Source organism: Leptonychotes weddellii, chromosome 8, assembly GCF_054177405.1.
Source record: "Leptonychotes weddellii isolate Sample4059 chromosome 8, ASM5417740v2, whole genome shotgun sequence".
In the NCBI taxonomy this organism is placed as follows: domain Eukaryota; kingdom Metazoa; phylum Chordata; class Mammalia; order Carnivora; family Phocidae; genus Leptonychotes; species Leptonychotes weddellii.
This window is the reverse complement of record NC_138376.1, coordinates 1,439,987-1,460,571: the sequence shown is the minus strand read 5'-3', so window position 1 is coordinate 1,460,571 and position 20,585 is coordinate 1,439,987. Positions and strand designations below refer to the sequence as shown.

Sequence of the window (20,585 nt, the reverse complement as noted above, 5' to 3'; positions counted from 1 at the left end):
AGGTGAAGCTTAATAGATGCAATGAGTTGAAGATGGACTGGAATGGAAGATGGGAAAAAAGAGATACTTGAATGTGAGTTCAATTAATGGACCTTGTAGGAAATGGAAGCCATTCATAAGATAGCTGAATTATCTCCAAACTTAAAATTCTTTAGAGAGTTTTTAATTTTATTATGTATTTATTTAGAAAGATGATTTTATTTTAAAATATAGATAGAAGCAAAACAGGAAACCTGGAGACAAGGGCAAAGAATAAGAAGGCGCAGCCAGCAAATTATGAGGGAAATGAACAAACAAAAATCGGTCAGGGCAAACAAGGGAGGAGAGTTTCAAATAAGAGGTTGATGACATCAGTGTCATACAGAGATCAGTTGGGAATTTCTGTGTTCTAGGCATGTTATAGGCTCCTTATATGTACTAAATCATCCAAGAACACTTTGCTGTTTAATCCTCACAACAACCCCATCTTACGGATGAGGGAAATGAAGTACAAGGAAGTTAAGTGTTTTGTGCAAGATCATGCTGCTGGTAAGTGGCAGAATGGGGATTTAAACCCTGGCAGTCTGACTTTCTGAGTCTGTGCTTGTTACCACTATCTTATACTCCCTCTCTGAAGAAGATCTAGGGAGTTTAGGAATCAAGAGTTTTTCATCTTTAATAGGGGCAGTTTCTGTGGAGTGTGGTGGAAAAGGAAGGACGGGACACAAGCTGTATCATTTCTTTCCAGAATTTTGGCTATAAAAATGAAGAATGAAAGGCCATCTCTACTGTAGAACATAGGACTTCTAGGGGGAGTAGGGCCTACAGGTTCAGGGTGAAAGAGATTTGAATATGTCGCTAAAGGAAAAATGCCAATAGAGAGGATGAAGATTCAGGAAAGGGGTATCAGAGGCCACTCAGGAGATAGGGGAGGCTGGGTTCTAAAATACTAAGGAGAATCGATCCTTTAACCAGAGAAGGAATCTGAGATCAGAGGAAGGAAAATATATCTGCATTGCTTGGGTCTTGTTCAGAAACCGTTTTAGGATTTGGAGGGAGGAATTCCAACTAGCCACAGGTACCATATTCATCAGGCGTCCAATTTGTTCTATTAGTCACTCACCAAAACCCTGATTCAGCGGAGTTATAGTCTCACAAAAGTATTTTCTGTGTGATCTACTCCAAAGATAACAACCAACAGCATATTTTAAAAAATCACCGAGTTGATGGTCCAACAACTCCAAGAGGATAGCATCTTCATCTCTTGATTTCCTAGAGCAGCTCAGATTTTCTCACTGAAATACACCCAAGCAAGAGGAAAACGAACAAGTGCCTCAAAATGGCTTGTCACAGGTGTCCAATTTGAGGGTCTCATTTTATCTTTGTGTTGTTAAGCCACAGTAATTGCTTCACTGTTCAAAATATTTATTTCCCTAATAGGTCACACAAAAGTTGGGAAGAGAAAGACAGATCTCAACTAGCCTATGTCCCAGTCTGGGCTGAGGAGGAGCAAAGAGCTGCTTAAAGAAAGGAGTAGCTGCGACAAACCGCAGAGGTCAAGATGGCCACCGGCCAGTGGAACCGGCTGCCTGGGTCCACACTCACCAGCCACCCTCACGAGCACCACCCAGGCGCCGCGAGGACAGCAGAGCTGCCGGCCCCAAGCATTACAACTTCCGGAATGGAGAAGCAGGAGCTCGCTCTTCAGACATGGTCTTGATGATGCCTTTGTGCTCCTTTGTGGCCTCCCAGTTCGTGCCGTTGAATCCCTCCGCGACCACACTCCACCCAGTGCCCTCCTCCAGGCAGTGTGGGGCCATTCCAGAGCCTCCAGGGTGTGAGCGGGGCGTGTAGAGGCTCTGAATGCCGCCCCCATACAGAAGGTGATGAGAGAAAAACTCTCTGAAGACCTCATACACAGGGGAAGCCGTTTTAAATTTCTTTCTGAGGTAGCATGACCATACATAAACTTTGCTCAAACCAAAAGCCTAGCGTATGGCGCACCACGAATTCGCGTACATCTGCTTTGTAAATGAGTAGCCTAAAGGAAAACCAGCTTGTCCTTGAGGTATCGATGGATGCTCCTACTCCCGGCGTTCCTTTGCGGTAAAACTCATTCCTGCCTGTGTGCCAGTCTATAGTCTTTGAGCTCTTACAAGATGTAAAAAAGTATATGACCCTGTAAAAACTGTTCCTTCTGCAGAACATTTTCTTCCCTGTGAAGAGCGTGTTTCCTGGCAGCCGGCCTAAGTTGGGCTCAAATAAAACTCTTTTTTCTTACTTTTAGAGATTCTGACAGGTCTGTTCATTTGGCTGGACAGGTGTGCTAGGCTCTGTGTGCTTTGAATGTGTGTGTGCTTACGCTCTTGGCTCCCTTCAGGCTTCAAAAGCCTGAGCAAGGAAGTGTCTGTTCTGTGGCTTCTTTCAGATACTGCAGTTGCAGCCAGAGAGGTGCAAGTCGGCCAAGGCTCAAACGTCCAAGTGTCCTACCCCGCAGTGGGCACCTCCTGCGTGGCTCCCCGGGCCCTGGTGTTCCATGGTGTTCAGCAGCCCAGTGGCACCCTGACCCCTCCTGCAAAGTCTCCCACTGGTCTCCAGGGGAAGGGAGCAGCTGTGCAGGGCCACCTCCCGGGTCCAGTGACCGCTGCCTCTGCAGCTGCTTGTTCCTGTTCCCAGCCCCCACCCCCCAACCTTCCCCTGGCTGGCCCGTGGAGTCCTGTTTGTGGCCGGTGTGCAGGCCCCGGAGGCCCCGGCTGCTTCTGCCCATGTGGCTTGGTGGCCCCGCTGCCCCTCGCCGGCAGCATTAAATTAGGAGTCTCATTTTATCCTTAAAAGTCATGCAATTTGCATTCTACCCTATAATCTAGTTGGGCAATGGAAATGGAAAGTAAGAAAAGATTGGTTCCTCACCCTTTAGAAATCATAGTTAAAAGAAATAGGGCACCTGGGTGGCTCAGTAGGTTAAGCATCTGCCTTTCGCTCAGGTCATGATCCCAGGGTCCTGGGAGCGAGCCCCATGTCGGGCTCCCTGCTCAGCGGGGAGTCTGCTTCTCCCTCTGCCTGCCACTCCCCGCTGCTTGTATGCTCTCTCCCTCTCTCTCTGTCAAATAAATAAATAAAAATCTTTAAAAAAAAAATGAGGGGCACCTGGGTGGCTCAGTTGTTTAAGCGTCTGCCTTCGGCTCAGGTCATGATCCCAGGGTGCTGGGATCGAGCCCCGCATCGGGCTCCCTGCTCGGCAGGAAGCCTGCTTCTCCCTCTCCCACTCCCCCTGCTTGTGTTCCCTCTCTCGCTGTCTCTCTCTCTGTCAAATAAATAAATAAAATCTAAAAAATTAAAAAAAAATGAAATAGATAATACGCCGAGTTCAGAGGTGGCAACTCTATGGGGCAAATTACCAGTCTCCTTGCCATATTCAAGGCAGGTAACACCAATCACTTGTGACTTTCTTTTCCACTCAACAAAAAGTTAGGCTTGGGTTCTTCCTCAATACAATATCCACTGCCTGTCAATCAGAATGGGCTTTGATTCAGTAAATCCCTGTGCATAAGAGACAAGTTTAATTTGATAAGATGTATTAGAGGAAAGATCTGTGTGAAGCGCAGTAAGAACATTGGAGGAAGTGGGTGTCTCTGCTTGGGAGGATCGGAGGAAACTTTACAAAAGGAGGTAGGCAGGCAGTCTGTGGTTGTGGTGATGGCTTTGTTCCACAAAGTCTTCAGGGGCCCGGGTTCCTTCCCGTTCATAGTCCATCATCCCTTATCTGGTGGGTAGATTTCTAATTATCATATTCAGGTTTCAGACAGAAAGATGGAGGAGGATTCAAGAAAAGGCAAAGAGTGTGTGCCAGCTCTTATTAGAGGAAGTCTCCCAGAAGCCACAGGCCTGCAGGCCACCTGCATCTCATTGGCCAGGCCTTAGTCACATAGCCACACCTACCTGCAAGTTCTATTCCCATAGAAGAAGATGAACATGGGTATTACATGGGGACCGGGGTGGGAAAGGGGGGGGGGTCACATAAATGGTTGTTTTGTCAAGTAAATGTAGGAAATACTGGATTAAATCAAGCGGTCTCTTTTTATTTTCAGCATGACTCTTGTTTGTAGAATGCCCAACCCCTGACATGTAATATATGTATTTGTCTTCTTCCATAGGAATAGAACCCCAAGTAATTAAGTAAATGGACAGCGGAATAAGAATTAATTCCCTTGCAGCAAGGGAGGATGAAGAAACAGTGATATCCACTGAGTAAGAGGGGTAAGAGGTTAAAACAAAACAAAACAAAGAGAGAATCAGTTTAAGCAAGTAACAAGAAATAAAGTTGGTAGTATGCAGGGTCCAGTACATGGGGAGTGAGTGGATTATATGGATTATATCTCTCTACCTTCTTCATCTTCTCTGAGTCCTCCAGCAAACTGTCCCTGAGCTCACCTGTCCCTCACTGAGTTCTCTCTCAGCTCTGCTCCTCCTCTCTTGACAGTGTGTGAGTATGGGCAGGTGGAGGAGGGGATAGCATGTGAGTTTGGAGGTGAAAAGAATTGACCCCTGTCCCAAGCTGTAATTCCCACTTCCTCCTCAGAATATGTGTGGCTGATATTTTGTTGTCTTTGCCGTTGAACTCTCCTTCTTATGGCTCATTTTGGTAGCATCCTTCCAGACTTTTCCTCTTTTTCCCTTTTTGCCATCTGGGAATTCACTTTGGGTAAGGGATCCCCATCTGGTTGCTTTGGTTTTGAAGAGCATCTGGGTGTGGGGATTGAAATGAAGGGTAAGGGACAACCATTGTGAGTAGGGTTGAACGGTTAGAAATTTGACCTGCAACCCTGGACAGGCACATTTTATCAGTCTGAGACCTTTTTCTGAGATGAGACACTAGAAAATGAGATGCCATATTGGTCCCAAGGAGAGTGTGTGGTATCTAGGGTTGCCAGATTTAGAAAGAAAAAAAAATACAGGGGGCCCCATTATATTAGAATTTTAGATAAATAATGTATTTTTAAGCTTTTTTACATGGGGCTACCTATACTAAAAAATGATTCATTGTTTATCAGAAATTCAAATTGAACTGGGCATCCTGTAGAAGTAGCCTTTGTGTGGAAGGAGAGATGGATTGTGTGAGAGGAATTCATTTACAAGTAGCAGGATTCATGATAAGATGGGGCGGAAAGTTCCACACCTTCCTAGGATGCCTCTATTTGGAAAGGTGAAGAGATATCACATGAGAGAGTTAGATCCTGTGAGTATTTTAAGATAATGAGATCTGATCATAGGAGAGAGTGATTTATCTCTGTAGCTGGGGTCAAATATTTGGAAAGAATAAGGGTGTGGTGATTTGGGAAAGGAGAAATGTGAGTTTGGGCTAATGGTAGGTAGGAGGATAAGGCATTGGACATGTGGGGGAGAGGGGCGGGATTGGGGTCAGCGGAAGTTTAGTGTGTAGGCCACATTTAGGTGGAAGGGTGAATTTGGATGGGAAGTGACTTCAAATAGATAGATGATAGATTTACATTGGTTGGACAAGCATGATTAAGCAAGCAAGTCAGCAGGACGGAGGGTATGAGTTGCGCTTGGCAATTTGAAGTGTGGAGAATTGATGAGTTGTAGAGGAAAGTGATCAATGAGATTTTTTGAAGGATACGTTTTATAGACACATTGGAATTCCATTTGAAAGGGTTTTGAATCCTCCTTAGACACTATGCAGTCTTCTTTTTTTTTTTTTAAATCGTTCCTCAAAGCAACTTACATACTAAAGAAGCAGGCCTATTTTACCCTTAGGACATGCACTAACACGGATGATCTTAGGGACGGGACATAATCAAGATCGAAGTCAAACTTCGTAGGACATTTAAAGGAAATAGTTGGGATCAGGGGAGAGCTAAGGGGTGAGGTTTTTCCTGCTCACATCTAAGCTCTCACCAAGGGTAGACTCCAGAGAGATGCACTTTTCTTATGTCCACATGGAGGATACATTGTGATTCTTGGGATCCTGAAACACACACTGCTGATGAAGACTTTCATGGAGTCAGACCTCAAGTCACCTGAGTGTCCTCACTTTATACTTCATCTTGTTCCTGAGTTCTGGTGATTGTCCTCACACCTGTGAACCCAGCCAGATTTTTATCTTAGTCAAGGGAAGGCTTTTATGCCATGTCACTTCTTAATTTACCTTTTCTCTCATTGGTGGAGTCTATCTGGCTACCCATATGGAGACATCAATTATCCTTCTCCTGCATACCGCCTGACTGTCCTTCATGTGTTTTCTCTCCAGCTCTCTGTATTTTCTGTTTTGCAACTCTCCATTTTGTCTTTCCATCTTGATGTTACAAGTTCATAACGCAACACCTCCCTCCCTGGAAAGGATGCAATGTGGTAATTTGGGCAAAGACCAGCACAGTGGCTAGGTACGAAATAGGTACTCATTAAAATGATAGTTCTCTAAAGAGCATGAACCATGCCTTCAGTTTCTTTTGGCTCCAAACTGTTCTGAACCCAGTGAACACCAAACAAAGACTGACAATTTGAGACTGCTTGTTGAAATCCGTTTCTCTTTCTGTTTTCACTTCATGATGTCTTCATATCTCGGTGGCTTTTTGATTTTTCTCTTTCTCCTTCTGTTTCCCAGGATTCCTTTCTTTCAGTTCAACCTCAGCCAGATATACCTGGAGGACTAGCCTCGAGGGGATGAACACAACCTGAGGAGGGTAAACCCTAGGAAGTCTGAGCCTAAAGCATATTCCTGGAGTAGACTGACCCTTATGAGATTCTACCACTGTGTAGTGAGAGCACCTGGGTCTTTGAGTTGCATCTGCCAGCCTCCCTGTGCTTTACCTTCTGTGCCCTAGGAGTGTGTCTCCTAGCTCACGCGTCATTTTGTCAAAATCCTGTCCATTCCTCCCGTGGAGTTAGGTTCACATCTAGACAAGAAGGTGGTTTAAAGAGATCCGTTCTCAGCTCAGATGAGCAAGTGGGACCTCTTGCACAATGCCGTGTACACCTACATGACGTTTCTAAGCCTAGGGACCCCTGTGATTTTGCCACCCTTGGCTGAATGCCTATACAACGCAGAGATTTCAGAAAGCAGACTGTAAGGGCGCCTGGGTGGCTCAGTCGGTTAAGCGACTGCCTTCGGCTCAGGTCATGATCCTGGAGTCCTGGGATCGAGTCCCACATCGGGCTCCCTGCTCAGCGGGGGTCTGCTCTCCCTCTGACCCTCTTCCCTCTCGTGCTCTCTGTCTCTCATTCTCTCTCTCTCAAATAAATAAATAAAATCTTTAAAAAAAAAAAAAAAAAAAAAAAAAGAAAGCAGACTGTAAAGGAGGCATGAGCCCAAGTTTAGGATACAGCTGGATCAGTGGGGTTGGGAGAAAAACACCCCAGACCACCACCCTGTCCTGCCTTCCCCTTATTTCAAGTGGATTTTGTACAAGCAGCTGGTTTTAAGTAAGTTCCAGGCAATGATTTGGAGTCTGCCATTTGCCACTTCAGAACTGCTGTTTTTCCAATGTTGACTGATTTTGGTTTGTTGGGGGATGTTATTAAAAAATCAAATTTCTTGGGTGCCTGGGTGGCTCAGTCGGTTAAGCGTCTGCCTTCAGCTCAGGTCATGATCCCAGGGTCCCGGGATCGAGTCCCGCATCCGGCTCCCTGCACAGCGGAAGTCTGCTTCTCCCTCTCCCTCTGCCGCTCCCCCTGCTTGTGCTCTCTCTGTGTCAAATAAATAAATATTAACAACAACAACAAAAAATCAAATTTCTTTTTCTTTTTAAAAAATTGTATTGTGGTAAAATGTATATAGTGTAAGGCATGCCATTTGTAACCACTTTTAAGTGTACAATTTAAAAACATTAATTACATTTACAGTGTTCTCCAACCCTCACTACTATTTCCAAGTCTTTATCTACCACCCAAATAGAAACTCAACCAATTCATACCTGTTTTCCCCCAACTCCTCATATCCTCAAATCCACGTTGTCTCTATGAATTTGCCTCTTCTACATATTTTATGTAAGTGGGTTCATACAATATTTATACTTTGATGTCTGGCTTATTTCACTTAGTATAATGTTTTCAAGGTTCATCCATGTTTTAGCATGTGTGAAAACTTCCGTTTTATGACTGAATACTATTCCATTGTGTATATATACACACACACACACATTTGGTTTATCCATTCATCTGTTGATGGACATTTGTGTCATTTCTACCTTTTGGCTTTTGTGAACAATGCTACAATGAACATTGGTGTGCAAGTATCTGTGTAGATCTCTGTTTTCAGTTACCTTGGGTATATACCTAGGGTAGAATTGCTAGCTGATATGGTAATCTGTTTAGCTTTTTGAGGAAGTCACCTGTTTTACACAGCAATTTACATTTTACATTCCCACTGGCCTTGTATGAGGGTCACAATTTCTCCACATCCTTGCCAACATTTACTTTCCTTTTCTTTTTAATTATAGCCATCCTAGCAGGTAAGAAGTGATATCTCATTGCAGTTTTGGTTTGCATTTCCCTGATGATTAATGATGAACACCTTGTCCATGTACTTATTGGCCATTTGTACGTCTTCTTTAGAGAAATTTCTGTTTGAATCCTTTGCCTATTTTAATTGTTAATTAATTAAAAAATTTCAATTGAAGTATAGTTGACACAAAATATTGCATTAGCTTCAGGTGTACAACCTAGTCATTAAGTAACTCTGTGTGTTAGGCTATGTTCACCCCAGTGTAGGTACCATCTATCACCATATAACACCATTACAATATTATTGACTAGATTCCCTATGTTGTCTGTACCTTTCGTCCTGTGACTTATTCATTCCATGACTGGAAGCCTGTAACTCCCACTCCCTTTCACCCATTTTGCTCATCCCTCTAACCTTCTCCTCTCTGTCAACCACAAGTTTGTTTGTTTTTTGTATTTATGGATCTGTTTCTTCTTTTGTGTTTGTTCTTTTGTTTTTTAGTTTCCACATATAAGTGAAATCATATGGTATTTGTCTTTTTCTATCTGACATATTTCACTTAACACAATACCACCTAGGTCCATTCATGTTGTCACAAATGGCAAGGTCTCATTTTTTTTTAAGACTAAGTGATGGGGGCGCCTGGGTGGCTCAGTTGGTTAAGCAACTGCCTTCGGCTCAGGTCATGATCCTGGAGTCCCGGGATCGAGTCCCACATCGGGCTCCCTGCTCAGTGGGGGGTCTGCTTCTCCCTCTGACCTTTCCCCTCTCATGCTCTCTGTCTCCCATTCTCTCTCTCAGATAAATAAATAAAATCTTTAAAAAAAAAAAAAAGACTAAGTGATGTTCCTAGATCTATATCTGTATCTATATCTATTACCACATCTTTATCCATTCATCTCTTGATGGACACATGCGTTGTTTCCGTATCTTTGCTATTGTAAATATTGCAGTAAACATAAGGGAACATATATCTTCTCAAATTAGTGTTTTTGTTTTCTTTGGGTAAATACCCAGTAGTGGAATTACTGGATCATATGGTACTTCTATTTTTAGTTTTTTGAGAACCTCCATTCTGTTTTCCATAGTGGCTACACCAGTTTACATTCCTACCAACAGTGCACAATTGTTCCTTTTTCTCCAATCCTCCCTAACACTCCTTATTTCTTGTCTTTTTGAGTCTGGCCATTGTGACAAGTGTGAAGAGGTATTTCATTGTGGTTTTGATTTCTATTTCCCTGATGATTAGTAACATTGAGCATCTTCTCATGTGCCTGTTGGCCATCTGAATGTCTTCTTTGGACAACTGTCTTTTCAGTTCCTCTGCCCATTTTTAAATTGGATTATCATTATTTTTTTTTTGGTGTTGAGTTATATAAGTTCTTTATATATTTTTGGATATTGACCCGTTATTGGATATATCATTTACCAATATCTTCTCTCATTTAGTAGGTTGACTTTTCATTTTGTTGATAGTTTCCTTCACTGTGCAAATGCTTTTTGCCTTGGTGTATTCCCAATAGTTTAATTTTGCTTCTGTTTCCCTTGTCAGAGGAGACATATCTAGAAAAATGTTGCTCAGTCCATTGTCAAAGAAATTACTATTTTCTTTGTATGTATGTATGTTTTCTTCTAGGATTTTTATAGTGTATGTATGTATGTTTTCTTCTAGGATTTTTATAGTTTTATGTCTCACATTTAGGGCTTTAATTCAACTAGAATTTATTTTTGTGTATGGTTCAGTTTCATTCTTTTGCATATAGCTGCCCAGTTCTCCTAACATCATTTATTGAAGAGACTCTCTTTTCCCCATTCTATATCCTTGTCTCCTTTGTCATAGATTAACTGACCATATAAGTTTGGGTTTATTTCTTGGCTCTCTCTTCTGTTCCATTGATCTGTGTCTATTTTTGTGACAATACCATGCTGTTTTGATTACTACAGCTTTTTTTAAAGATTTTTTTTTTTTATTCATTTGAGACACAGAGATACAGAGAGAAAGAGAGAGTGCATGAACAGGGGGAGAGGCAGAGGGAGAGGGAGAGGGAGAAGCAGGCTCCCTGCCGAGCCAGGAGCCGGACGTGGGGCTCCTGGGATCATGACCTAAGCCAAAGGCAGACGCTTAACCATCTGAGCCACCCAGGTGCCCCTGATTACTACAGCTTTGTAGTGTATCTTGAAATCTGGGAATGTGATGTCTTCAGCTTTGTTCTTCTCTCTCAAGATTGCTTTGGATAATTGGGGTCTTTTGTGGTTCCATATATATTTTAGGATTATTTGTTCTGGTTTTGCAGGAAATACTGTTGGTTTTTTTGACAGGGATTGCACTGAATCTGTAGATTGCTTTGGATAGTACGGACATTTTAACAATATTAATTCTTCCAATCCATGAGCATGGAATATCTTTCCATTTGTTTGTGTTGTCCTCAATTTGTCTCATCAATGTTTTATAGTTTTCAGAGTACAGGTCTTTCTCCTTTTCAGTTAAGTTTATTCCTAGGTATTTTATTCTTTTGAGTGCAATTATAAATAGAATTGTTTTCTTAATTTCTCTTTCTGCTACTTCTTATTAAGTGTATATAAATGCAACTGATTTCCATTTATTAATTTTGAATCCTGCAACTTTACTGAATTCATTTATTAATTATAATAGTTTTCTGGTAGAGTCTTTAGGTTTTCTATGTATAGTATGTCATCTGCAAACAGTGACAGCTTAACTTCTTCCTTACCAGTTTGGATGCTTTTTTTTTTTTTTTTTTTTTTCTTGTTTGATTGCTATGGCTAGGACTTCCAGGACTATGTTAAGTAAAAGTGGTGAGAGTGAACATCCTTGTTTTATTTCTGGTCTTTGGGGAAAGCTCCCAATTTTTCACCATTGTGTATGATGTTAGCTATAGGTTTTTCACATATGGTCTTTATTATGTTGAGACATGTTCCCTCTAAACCCTCCTTTATTGAGTTTTTATCATGAACAGAATTTGAATTTTGTCAAATGCTTTTTCTGCATCTATTAAGATGATCATATGATTTTTATCCTTTGTTTTGTTAATGTGTTATATCATGTTGCTTGATTTGTGAGTACTGAACCATCCTTGCCTCCCCAGAATAAATCCCACCTGATCGTGTTAAATGAGCCTTTTAATGTTTGGGTGTTTTTAAAAGATTTTATGTATCTATTTGAGAGAGATAGCGAGAGAGAGCATGAGGGGTCGGAAGGGGCACAGGGAAAGGGAGAAGGGTGTCTGCCACGGGGTTCAATCCCAGGACTCTGGGATCATGACCTGAGCTGAAGGCAGACACTGACTGAGCCACCCAGGTGCCCCCCTTTTAATGTATTGTTAAGTGCAGTTTGCTAATGTTTTCTTGAAGATTTTTGCATCTATGTCCATCAGAGATATTGGCTTGCAGGGTTTTTTTATTGTCTTTGTCTGATTTTGGGATCATGGTGATGCTGTCTGGCCTCATAGAATGTATTTGGAAGCATTCCTTTGTGTATTTTTTGGAGTACTTTGAGAACAATTGGTATTAACTCTCCTTTAAATGTTTGGTAGAATTCATCTGTGAAACCACCTAGTCCTGGACTTTTGTTTCTTGGGAGTTTTTTGATTACCGATTCAATTTCATTACTAGTAATTAGTCTGGTTAGATTTTCTATCTCTTCCTCATTTGGTTTTGAAAGACTATGTTTTTAGGAATTATACATTTCTTCTAGGTTGTCTAATTTGCTGGTATATAATTTTTCATAGTAGTCTCTTATAATCCTTTGTGATATTTTGGTATCAGCTGTTACTTCTCTTTCAGATAAAAAGATAAAGTAACAAAATATTAAAACAAAAATACAAGGGGAAGGGCAACAATGCCAAAAGAAGAGATCAGTGAAGTAGACAAACATTTGGCAAGATTAAACAGGAATAATGAACAGTGAAAAATATACTTAAAAAGAGACACAACCACAGATGTTCCCATGACTAAACAGCGAGGACAAGATGAGGAAAATCTAGTGCTAATAAACTTCAAAACTTACATTTCTTGAAAAATGTCATTTACTAAATGTTTTTATTATATGTGCTGCCGAAGCGAGCACTACTAAATGTTTTTAGTAGAAAATTTAATTCTTTCCATAAGCATTAACAAAAGAACCCATGATTTGAAATCTTCCACAAAAAAATACCTGACCCAGAAGATCTGAGATACGAATTTATCAAATATTTATAAAGATATTTCTGATCTTATAAAAACTTCCAGAAAAACAAATGGGGGGGAAAAAAAACTCAACTAATTTTGTGACACTAGCAGTAATTTTGATACCCCAAACCTAACAAAGACTATGTGAGAAGGAAAATAAGATTCCACTCTCACACCTGAATTTGAATGCAAATATTAAATAAAACTGAAGAAAATATAAAAGGCCAGTAATAAAATACATCCTTATTATTAAGTTGGATTTATTCCAGATTTATAAGGTTAGTTTTATATTATGCTATGAAACTATAGTTTTATACTATAAAACTAATTAATATAACTTCCTTAATAAGAGAAAAAATATATGACCATACTAAGAGATACAGATACAGATAAGCTGTTAAAATACAATGTCATTCTTTAAAAAAATGTGTAGCAAGTGAAGAGTAGAAGAAAACTTTATCAGTAAAGGTCCTGTACAAAAATGCTATAGCTAAAATGTCTGTTTAAATTTGGTAGATGATAACTATACCTGTCGTGGTAAGCATTTCATAATGGATAGAATTGTCAAATCACTATGTCGTATACGGAACTAATATAATATGTCAACTATGCTTCAACTAAACATATACAATTGTTGTATACCTAAAACTAATAGTATGTCAAATATGCTTCAATTAAAAAAAAAATTTCCTCGGGCGCCTGGGTGGCTCAGTCGGTTAAGCGTCTGCCTTCAGCTCGGGTCATGATCTCAGGGTCCTGGGATCGAGCCCCGCATCGGGCTCCCTGCTCAGCAGGGAGTCTGCTTCTCCCTCTCCCTCTGCTGCTCCCCCTGTTTGTGCTGTCCCTCTCTCTCTGTCAAATAAATAAATAAAATTTAAAAAAAAATTTCCTCATCCTATTCATCTCCCTCTTCTTTTGCCTTCCTTTTCTCTCCCATTCTATTTCACTTTTCTTTTCCTTCCTGAGGAATATAGTAGTACCATCATTTAGGCATGTCAGATCAAATTAGGTCTGGGGAGCTGTGGTGCCCTGGAGTTTCCCAGGTGTAGAACGTATCCACGTTGGGAGGGGGCATGGAGTGTAGGAGCCCAGGCAGGACGAGGAGGACAAGTACAAAGACTAACAGCCTCTGGCTGGTTGTGTAACCTAAGCACAATGCAGAAGGCATCCACTCAGGAACAAGGCCCAAAGCATGGTGTTGGAGCCCTAGTGAGAAGAAGACCGTAGGTCAGTCTGAGGTGTTAAAGCCTAATTAGCATGAGGAAGGTGTCTGCAGGAGGCAGAAGCCCAGCCAGTGGTGTCAAATCTTGAGCAGGATGAGGAGAGCATCTCTGTAGTACAGAGCAAAGGCAATTGAAATAGAATTTATGAAAAGGATTTTGGAGTGAGCTGTTGGTGTGTTATTATCTCTGTACATTCCCCACACACAAGAATTCAGATCGGGGTGTCTTCCCTTTTACTAAATCTTCACAAAAAGAGATGTCAATAAGGCCGGTCAATGGCACAAAATATGGGGGACACAGTGGACAAGGCCGTGGGTAATATTAAGGCAACAGATGGGCAGCTTGACTGCCTGAAGCTGATCCTTTATCAAGATTAGCCTGTAGTTCAGAGCTCTTCCGGGAAACCAGGCATGAACATTTCCCACAACCCGTGTGGGGAACAGGAGAGAGGGAGCATTGGCATAGGATCAGCTTAAAGCCAGCTTAAACGGACCAAGTGGAGAAATGAAGGTAACTCAGGGAAAGAGAAGCAGAAGGAAAGAGAGAGGAAACATTTTCCCTGGCAACTACCCAAGTAGCCTTCACTCAGCAGCTCCAATGGGTGAAGGGAGAACTTTGATCTTTATGTCAAGTATGAATTTTATTTATTTATTTATTTTTTTAAAAAGATTTTATTTATTTATTTATTTGACAGAGACAGACACCGCGAGAGAGGGAACACAAGCAGGGGGAGTGGGAGAGGGAGAAGCAGGCTTCCCGCTGAGCAGGGAGCCCAATGCAGGGCTCGATTCCAGGACCCTGGTATCATGACCTGGGCCAAAGGCAGACGCTTAACCCCTGAGCCACCCATGCACCCTCAAGTATGAATTTTAGAGTGTTACAGGGAGCTCAACATTTTAATTTTGGGGTTGAGACTGTGTCCCAGTGAGTGGAAATAAAATGATAACGGAAGACCTAAATATATGGTCTATATTATTATATCCCAGGATATCCCAGCAGATGGTCACATTTATATCACAGAGTTTGGAGAGGGCTAATTGATACAGTTATATGACTGTCCCTTAATTAGTTTTGTTATTATTATGACTTTATCCCACTAAGAAAGGACATCTCACGGATCTGAGAGACAGTGTCCTTGTGGGTAATCCAAACGCATATGGTAGATACAACAATGTTCATAACATAAGGAAACCACTTGACATTTTCAATTTCTGAGTAGGGGGGAAACATTGTATCATTTTTATTTACAAATGGCAAAAAACCTAAAAGCATTCTTTAATGGGGGTGAGGGTAGGCAAAATGGGTGAAGGGGGTCAAGAGGTAGCAACTTCCAGTTATGAGATAAATAAATCACGGGGATGTAATGTACACCATGGTGACTATAGTTAATAACACTGTATTTTATATTTGAAAGTTGCTAAGAGAGGAGATCTTAAATGTCCTCATCATAGAAAATAAAGTTCTCATCATAAGAAAAAAATGTAACTATGTATGGATACAGATGTTAATTATATTTATTGTGATCATTTGGCAGCGTATACAAATATCAAATCATTATGTTGTATTATGTATGAAACTAATATAATGCTTTATGTCAACTCCCACCTCAATAAAAAAAGAAAACCTCTTTTTTTACACCTCCTTTCACCCCATAAGGCAAGGAAAACAAATTTTTTTTCTGGTTTAAGACATTTTAATATACATAATGTATAGCACTTCATATAATTTATTAATGTCCTTTTCTATAGGCAAAAGAGTTACCTTGCAAAAGAAAACAAATATTGATAATCACTTATCTTTCCATGGCCTAATCGTAAGCCAAAACAAATAGCCTTTAACCAAATATGTACTTCACCAAATGCGTACCTTACGTTCTAAGTACTAATTGTGCCAATGTAAGGTTTTAGCCTCTCATAAATACGTTTTTTGGCGTTAAGAAGTGTGTGGGGAGATGTTTTTAAGATCAAAGACCGCTGGAATTGCATGTTTAATGCAAGGTAGGTCTGAAGGTATTGTTGACACGGAGACTAGGGGGGTGTGGTTGGGAAGGCAAAAGTCTCCTTGTGCATTCTTAAGGAGAAGAAGCAAGTCACAGGGTCAACCAAGTCTTTTCCTGTTATCTAGGCTTCCTCTGGATTGGGGAAATGCCTCAGGCAGAGTTCTGCTACAGATGATTGAAACCAGCCCAGCAATATTAAGAAATGGTTTAAATAGAGGGGCATGCACAATTACGAAATAGTTGGAGGGGCCGGAGGACCAGGCTCCGGGCCGTCCGCCATAGCCTCTGTATGAAACAGGCCCTCCAGGGAGGCTGCCAGGCGTCACCATCAGAAAGGGAGGCAATGGGAAAATGGCTGCTTCCTGTCAGTCTTTGCCGAGATTCAGAGAGCAGGAAACTGCTCTGCCGTCTGTTAGAACTATGTCGGCTGAAAATGGCTGTGTCGAAGCTACCTCCCTCCACTACAACAACAAGAGCATTCTGGGTACAAGCCACAAGTTGCATGTGTCCCGACTTCTTGCACCTTGGGAATAATGTCTTGTTCTCCCACTTGTCTGTTTTTAACACTCTACAAGGTAAAAACTGTTTTAAACCAGAGCAGAAAGCAGATAATTCCTGGCCTATTATCTGCAGTTCCCTATCTTCATTTGTGCTATGTATTTTGAGATACCAGTAAGTGGGGCTTTTCCCCCTCATCTGAGGTAACTATACAAGCTCCAATGGAGCTGCACAGCAATGTAGAGAGTGGTTTTGGCCAAGGTTTCCCTGCTTCCTTTCACTGCCACCCCCCCCCACCACCACCAAGGTCTAAGACAAGAACTGGAAAGGGTCTGCAGAGGATGTAGCATGGAGAGGTTTTGTAAGAGAAGGCTATTGGACTAGACTTTGAGAAAGGAATGAAAGGACTTCCCTAAATTAAGAGAAAAAAAAAGATTCACTCAAATATGGAGAAAGAGAAAAACATCTCAGAACCCACATGGGCATATGGATGCTACAGAGGTTTCCCTGAGCAACCAGGCAGGTAGAAACAGGAGCAGGCTTAGCGTTACCCCCCTCCCTCCCTTTCCTGGGCTCTGCATTAGATCCCATAGACTTGGCATGAACCTGAGTGAGCAAAAAGGTAACAAATTGAGGTTTACAACTACCTTCGGAACCAGGACTCAGAGTCAGTCATTTCTCTAGACCATATGAATCATGAATCTACGCATATGTGAGGTATTGGATTGTTGCGCGGAGTGGCTGAATTTCCTTCTAGGTATGGTGACTACTGGAGGGTAGTAATGAAAGATACTGCGTATCCATACTGAACACTATAATAACAAAATGCACAAGATGGTTACCGACAAGAATCGCAGCATCCAGAGGAAAAAAGACAAGATCATATAAGAATGAAAATATCAAGAATGGGTCTTGAAGAATGAAGATCATGGACCAGGCATGAAGTTGGAATTCCTCTATGAGGAAAGGTGTATGACTTTTTTAATTGAGGGGGCTTTAAAATACTCATGAAGGGAAGTAGAGACAGCAAAAGCTGAAAATCTAGGGATAAAAATTTTGTAAAACATTTGAGCATGTTATGGGCTGAATTGTGTTCCTCCAAAACTCACATGTTGAAAGCCCAACCCTTGGTCCCTCAGAATGTGGCTGTATGTAGAGATAGGGCCTTTAAAGAGGGAATTAAATTAAAATGAGGTCGTTAGAGTGGACCCTAATCCTATCTGGTGTCCTTATAAGAAGAGGAGATTAGGACACAGAGAAACCAGACATGTGCACACCCAAAGGAAAAACCATGTGAGGACGCAGAAGGTGGCCATCCACAAGTCAAGGAGAGAGGCCTGAGGAGAAACCAAACCTGCTGACACCTTGATTTGAACTTGGATTTGATCCAGCCTCCAGGGCAGTGTGAAAAATTTCTGTTGTTTAAGCCACCTCGTCTGTGGTATTTTGTTAAGGCGGCCCTAACTGACTAATACAGAGCGGAAGGGTTATGTTATCAAAATGAAGTATTTCAGAGGATATATTTAATTGAGGAAGTTGGAGAGCATGGGAACTGGGCCTTTGTTTACCCTGTCAGCTCCTGAGGTCAAGGATTGCTCTGTTCTCTGTGAATCCCCAACCTCAGGACAACTCTTGGCACTGAGCATGTTCTCAGTAATGATGAGTAGAATGAATGATGGAATGAAAAGGAAGAGAGATTTAAGAGAGGTTGTGTAGAAGTAATCTACTGTAGTAGTTTACATACAGTAATCTACTGTAGTGATCCTCAAGCTTTTTGGTGTCAGAACTCATATTTTTTTTTTTTTAAGTGATTTCTGCACCCTTACAACCCAGAGACCAAGAGTTGCACACTCTACCGACTGAGCCAGCCAGGCAACCCAGGACTCTTTGCACTCTTAAATATTATTGTGAAACCCAAAGGTCTTTGTGGAAATAACCATCAATATGTACTATGTTAAGATTTAAAACTGCAAATTTAAAAGTATTTACTAGTTGGGGTTCCTGGTTAGCTCAGTCGGTAGAGCATGTGACTCTTGATCTTGGGGTTGAGAGTTCAAGCCTCATGTTGGGTGTAGAGATTACTTAAAAGAAATAATTTAAAAAGTCTTTAAAAGAAAGTATTTGTTAATTTGTTAATCAACCTATTAGGTGTTATCATAAGTAACATTTTATGAAAAAATAACTATATATATTTTTTCTTTAACTCTCCTTAATGACTGCCTAGTAGAAGACAAATTTTTATATGTTTCTTTATTCAAAATGTCATAAGCATATGAAGAAAGTTTGGCTTCATGCAGATATGTTGTTAGAAAAGGAAAGAGTATTTTAATAGCTTTTTCAGGCAATTGTGGACATTCTTCTCTGATTTTATACCAAACTTCACAGGTGGCACCTTCTTTAGGATTGGTTGTAATGTGTAATCTGAAGCCTTATCACTAACTTTGAATGGATCTTTTACCCATGTGTGATTTGGTAATAAGTTGGTCATATTGGTCTGTGGAGGTATTCAGCTTTTCCAAATGTTGAAACATTTCAGTACATAATATCAAACAAACAGAAAAGAACATGCATTAATACCATCACCAATCTCATCAGAAATGTCTCTAAGTATTAGGAAGCTGCAAGTTCATGAAGTTTCCTAACTGCTAATTTTCACCTGAAAGCTAATAATTCATCATTGCAAACAAATCCTCTCAATTATTTTTCTTTGAATTATTATTTTTTACAGACTGATATCTTTGATTTTTGAGAAAATGTCAGAATATATCATAGTTTTGTCTACTATTTATTCTTTCAAATAAAAATGGTTATCCATGAAAACAAAACAAAACATCTAGATCAGTTTGCAAGTCAAAAGTCACCCAAACACTTTTCTTAGACAATCTTCTTATTCTAATACACAGCTGAAGTGCTTTTTCTGCACTTACCATTTATTCACATGGATTATTAAAAAGACATGTACTTAAGGGTAAGAGCTAATAAAGTAATTTTTTTTTTTACTGCTTCATCAAGGATATTAAGTAAACCAACCCCCACCCCCCAGAGTGACTGCTATGGACACAATGAGGGCGGGGATCTCTTGATAAACTGCCTTGATCCATAGGAAGCACCAGCAATTTTACCTACTGTTTTTGCACCATCAGCTTTTTTCATAACAAATAAAGCCTTGATATTATGATGAAAATATTGTTGGCCTCATATATCTTGAAAGTGTCTCAGGACCTCCATGGATCTGTTCACCACACTTTGAGAACTGATGATCTAAAGTATCTGTGGGGACTTGAGGGACAAAGGGCCAAGCTTGCCTTGTAAGTTTTGAACCCAGTTGCCAAGCATATGGCAGGTTGTGAATTAATGTTTGTTGAATCGACTAGAGAATCCATAATTGTATAAATATTTGCTTACTTGAATGAATGCGGTGATGTGGAGAAGAATGGTGGAGAGAATATGATCTAGAGTGGAGAAGGCATGCTTTTTGGAATCAGAATGCTTCCAAGGTCTGGCTTTACCACTGGGTAGCTGTGGGTTTAATTCTGTGGAGCCTCAGTTTTATCAGTAAAATGGGGATAATGATATATAGATTTATGGCAAAAAATTAAATTGGACTAAATGAAATTATGTGTATAAGTTTTTTAATAGATACAATCTGCCCCCCAACACGGGGCTCAAACTTACAAGCTCATAATTAGGAGCCACACACCCTCTCCACTGAACCAGCCAGGCTTTTTTGTACAACTGAAGTCTTTAATAGCATATTTGGTTGTATAGAAATGCAGAAAATATGGAGAGTTATAAAATCAGTTTGCGATATTTCAAGGAGACTATCTCAGGAGACATAGGTGGAAATGTAGATTTAAACTGACTGGTAGGTATAGGCTATGGACATGTTCGGGAGATACTCATTCAACTATTTACTGAGTCTATTACTCCAACAGAGGAGACTGCGGACAGTAAAAAAATAAAAATAAAAATAAATCGATATCTCTGAGGGAAAGACGATCCAGATCAACAAGGAATAAGAGAGAAAATACTGGCCAAAGGTCAAGCACAATTGTTCAGTGGGTACATCCTGGTTTCCAGAAATTAGATGATTCCTTTAAAGTCTAACCAGGAAACGGCTTCCACCGCCTTCTTAGCGCAGTGGGCAGCGCGTCAGTCTCATAATCTGAAGGTCCTGAGTTCGAGCCTCAGAGAGGGCAGGCGTTTTTGCCTAGAAGCTTGTTCGCAGCAGGTGACAACC

At 40.8% G+C, this 20,585-nt stretch overlaps 2 long non-coding RNA genes and 1 other non-coding gene across 4 annotated transcripts in view; 2 read left to right on the top strand and 1 right to left on the bottom strand.

Moving 5' to 3' along the window:
• LOC145722796 (uncharacterized) overlaps positions 1-2,263 on the top strand; it is a 4,430-nt gene extending 2,167 nt beyond the window's left edge. The window contains exons 2-3 of one of the 2 annotated variants that reach the window (XR_014147344.1): positions 393-528; positions 1,420-2,263. This is a non-coding gene — a long non-coding RNA (uncharacterized LOC145722796). Of the gene's footprint in view, positions 1-392 lie in introns of both variants that reach the window. The other variant, XR_014147343.1, reaches the window with a different exon arrangement.
• The window catches only part of LOC145722801 (uncharacterized), a 287,389-nt gene that overhangs the window by 214,250 nt on the left and 52,554 nt on the right, over positions 1-20,585 (bottom strand). The gene's annotated exons all lie outside the window — the stretch shown is intronic.
• On the top strand, positions 20,472-20,544 carry TRNAM-CAU (transfer RNA methionine (anticodon CAU)). The gene has a single exon. It is a non-coding gene; the product is annotated as a tRNA-Met (tRNA).